Source organism: Manis pentadactyla, chromosome 5 (genome assembly GCF_030020395.1).
Source record: "Manis pentadactyla isolate mManPen7 chromosome 5, mManPen7.hap1, whole genome shotgun sequence".
NCBI classification, from domain to species: domain Eukaryota; kingdom Metazoa; phylum Chordata; class Mammalia; order Pholidota; family Manidae; genus Manis; species Manis pentadactyla.
This window is the reverse complement of record NC_080023.1, coordinates 175,743,747-175,748,676: the sequence shown is the minus strand read 5'-3', so window position 1 is coordinate 175,748,676 and position 4,930 is coordinate 175,743,747.

Here is a 4,930-nt window from a genome sequence, read left to right as displayed (position 1 = left end):
TCAGGTGGGATCACGACCCACCCTTGTGACCTCATTTTACCTTAATCACCTGCTTAAAATTCCCACCTCCAAACACAGCTGCATTCTGGCGCCCTGGAGGTGAGGGTTTCAACATACGAATTTTGGGGGGACGCAAACTTGCAACATTCTCTGTACTCTGATTCACTGATGTGAAAGGACAAGATGGTCGTTCAGCCAGTTAATAAAGACTCAGTGGGCATCTGTGGAGACCTGAGCCTGCACAGGTGCTGAGGCCGGGAGGCCCTGAGATAGGCCTGCCCCCCAGGAGCTCGGTGGGCAGCCAGCGGAAGTCGCCTGTGAAGGAAGCTGATGGGGTGGAATTGGGGTGAAGACCACCTTGAAATAATGTCTCTAATTTTCATGGAACTTTTCCCCTCGTATATTTTCTCCTCTGCCCATCAGAAAGCTGGCACCTTTTCTTCCTTTCAGAGGCAACATCCAAGACAAAGCAAGAATAAAATCTAACCCTGATGTGAGCCAGCTCGCCTTTGTGTGTCTGAGTTTGAAGTGCTGTTGTTTCTGGTTGAAATATTCAAAGTGGGTGAAAATGTATAACCCAGGCCGTGAATAACATGGTCGAAATGGCAAGAATTCAACAGCCTCCTTCTGTGCGAATGGGATCGGGTCGCCAGTGTTACGAGAAATGAGTTTCTATTAAAGGCCAGGTTTTGTTGCTTTCTCGTTCCCGGTGTTTGGCTTTCTACCATATAATGGGTGATTGGTAGAAACGCATTGAAAACATCATTGTGAACAGGTGCGTGATTCAAGCAGCCGCTGTTTAAGTGACGGCTGAAGCACGAAGCGAACACTAGCAGATAAATGTGTGTGTAATTTTAGAGTTAATAATTATGTTGCATAATTTCCTTTGGCAGAGGAGTTTATAATAACATTTTCTAAAAGTGCCAAGCAAAGTAATTACACACTTGGCAAGGCATAAAAACTAAACAATTTGGCAAATGCCTCATTAACCAAGTTCTCAGGTCAATGCAAGGTTTTATTTTACTTAAAGAAGGAGATTTTTTTTTTTTAAATAGGGCTTACTTGTTATCTTATGGTTTCATCAGTTTTCTTGTAATTACAATTTTGCTTACTAATATGATGTTTTAAAATGTGATTCTTTCTTATAAGCCAACATGGTCAAAGAGAGGGGGCCACCTCGTTCACAGACATCAGGTGGGACTGATTCTAGCAAATACAGGGACCCACCCCTTCGGTTCCCAGTCCCAAAGGGCTTGAGCCATTCTTCCCACCTCCATGGAGGCTGGACCTCCACATTTCAGTTTGATAAGTTTTTGGTGGGCGTTTAACTAGCAGCTTCAGAAATCATTTTGGCAACGAGGACATAATTTTGTGAGCTTGTTCTGAGAAGTCCTGAGGGTGGCTCCACTTTTAGAGCTCAGAGTTACATCACAGGAAGGTCCTGACAGTGTTGACGTTTAAGTAAATGATTCTTCATGTAAGTTATATGAATCTACCAATCCTCTCATGACGTCCCCATTTATACTGGGACACTTGCTAATCCATTCCAGCTGGTAGCCAATGAACTAACGAGCCTGGGAACGTGGCCCAAATGGACAAAGGGGATGTGACTCAGATGGGTCTCGGCTACTCTTCATTTGTTGATATGGTTGGTAGCTGACTGGGAGAGTTCTCACACATTTAAAATGATTTTTAAATAAATCTGGTGCATTTGTTTCAACTTTCTTACAAATGAAAGATAAAATACACATAATGCCACCACTTAAAATATGTGAGATGATAAATAAGTCACAACCACACCCATTCAATCCCCCTTCCCCAAGAGGTAGCAATTCTTTATGTTTGATCCACAACTGACTTTCCAGATTTCTTCTTAGGTTTTATGCAATCTAGTCTATTCTTAAAAAAAAACAAAAAACACAGGCACATTATGCACATTGGATTGTAACTTGTTTATATCACTCAACACTACAGCTTAGAAAATTTTACATCTCAATAATAAAGATTCTTCTTCATAATGGATACATAGGATTTTATTCTATGGATACACAATAACTCATTTTTATATACCCTATTGATGAGCATTTATGGCATATCCGTTTTATACACAATACTGCAAAATAAAAATCCTTTGGGTATACATATCTTCGTCTATTTAATTTTAATTTCTGTAACTTAGACATCTAAAGAGGAATTCCTCAGTCAAAACGTTGTGTACATTTAAATTTCTCATACTCAGTGAATCACTCGCAATCAGGAGGGTTGGGCTAACATATTCCTGCAGCAGTGTGGGACAGCACCCATGTGTCCCTACCCCATCGTCTCTGTATGCCATGTGTTTTTCTTTTCCATAAGCAATAAAGGCATTCCAATGTCTTATTTATTTAATTACTATGATGTGCAGAATCTTTTCATGGGTATATAGTTTGGCTCCGTTTCCTGGCCAGAGGAAGTGAAATCAATAAATTTTTCTCAGATTCAAATAATCGTTATTAATACTATATCAATTATTGGTGACTAGCAACAAAAATAATATTTGCTAACAGCTAATGAGAACTTGCGCATCTTATCACTGAATTTTCATGGCAATGCTTACTCCTCTGCTCATTCAATTAAGTATCTACAAAGCACCTACTCTGTGCCAGGCTGTGCTGTAAAGATGAAATGGTCGGTGATGAAAACGGGTGCCTGGCCTCAGGGGAGGAGCACGGCGTCACCTTCGGCTCCAGACAAACGGACTGCAGCCTGCAGGCGCGGGGTGATTTACTCAAGGGCACGCGGCTGGAAAGCTGGAAAGTTCAATACAGGAGCCAGATTTGTAGCGCCCACAGTCTAAGACAGGCACAGGACTACTAATTACACCTGTCCACTGTGCAAACATTTTTAGTTGCTGCATGTAGAACCCCAGCCAGAAATAAAACGAATTAAGCCCAAACTTCACATGTGGGAGGGGGTGGTCTTTTGTTAAAATAACTTTTGCTATTATGTTTTAATGCATCTCATCACTACCTTATCCATGCCTCAGTTATTAGATGTCCAATATGAATTATCTTCCTATTATAATAGCAAAAAACACCAACAGGTGACCTCGGAAAATCATGTTTGAAAACAGGTAAGTGCATTTAAGCATAATTGATGGCGCAAGTAATAATGCCCGAAGTGATTACACAGTCTAGTACTTACAGAAGTAATTACACTTCAGAAGATCAAAATTAATTTGTACACTTCTGATGCACTTTTAAGGCTGTTGACATTTTATTGTAGTGCTTCTAATGAAATGAAAATCATTAATAATTGTTCCTACTTGAGTGTGACAAATGTCATTTGGCTGGAAAGGCAGAAGTACCACTGAGCACAGCCAAATCCTGATGTTCAAAGTTGGGGGTGGATATTAATATTCAAATGGTCTCAGGCATCCGTGTAGCCACCAGCAGCTGATGGGCGTATATCCTGAAATGGATGTGTGTGAACCCCGACACGATTTCCTCCTCCTCTTTACTGGCCAGGGCATCACACTGGTGGAGGGGCACGTGGAGGGCGAGCATAAACCGTGCGGAGGCACCTGCAGCACGAGGGCGGTCGGGGCGCCAGGTGGGCGTGGCGTGGGAAGCCTTCTCTGCGTGCACCCATCATCGGCCCTCCCGCCGGCTCTTTTGCAAGATGTGTTTGGGGGATCATTGTTAAAACCACGGGCACATAATGACAGATGAAGACTCATCAGCATTCATTGTGCACTTACAAATCACAAATTATTCATTTTCAAAGAGAGATAAGCCAGGGGTTCACAGATGGGTTTTTAATGTAAACAAATAAAAGAAAAATTAAAATAAACTAAGCACACCACCCAGTTTAGAGGGACATACAAAACAGCCTTGGATGGCCAGGGTTGTCCTGGGCCTTAGGCCAATTCTTTGTTTTTGTCACTGTGGTAAAAAGCTCATAACATAAAATGTACCATGAGTGACATTCAGTACATTCCCGTTGCTGTGCAGCCATCACCTCCCCCCAGTTCCAGAACACTTCCATCACCCTACAGGGAAACCCCACATCCAGTCGCAGTCACGCCTCAAAGCCCGCCCACCCAGGCCTAAGCAAACACCAGTCTACTTTCTGTCTTTAAGGATTTTCCCATTCTGGACATTTCCTATAAAAAAGAATCATACAAGAAGTGGCCTTTTGTGCCTGGATTATTTCACTTGGCACAACGTTTCTGAGACTTACCCCTGCTGGAGCATGGATCAGTACATCATTCCTTCTAGGGCAAGAGTGTTCTATCATAGGGATTGATCACAGTTCATTAATCTTTTCAACAACTCATGAACATCAGAGTTGTTTCCACCTTTTGGCTGCTGTGAATAGTGTTGCTGTGAACATTTGTGCATGGGTTTATGTCGGAACATGTACATTCAATTTAACACTTAAGTAAAAGTTGTCATGTAGACAAAGGGGGTACAGAAAGTATGTGTGTTCTTGCGCCCCCTACCTTTGCCCTTGACAGGAAGCTGGGAGTCAGCCTTCTACAGGGAAGCTCTGTGTCTCTGCCTCAGTCAGTAGGGTTTCCATGGTGGCCTCTTCCAGCCCCAACACACTGGGATGGTCTGCTCGAGTTAGCTCTCCAACCTTCAGACAGATGCAAAAATGCCTATTGTGGGAGGGGAGAAACAGATGGATGGGTAAGAAGACACTGTGGAAACCTTCTCTCACACACACCACAGGAGCAACTGCAGCAAATGCACCTGACCCTAAAATGACCTGAAGACGTCAGAACAGACTACCTACACCTGGAGAAGGAGAGAAGCCCACACAGAGAAGGCTAAGTGGCAGAGCTGTGATCGAGCAGGACCCCAGCCCTTCCTCTATCCCAACCCACAATTAGGAGGATGAGGAATGGAGCGGAGAGGGGACAGGTGCTCAGGAACTCTGCACACCT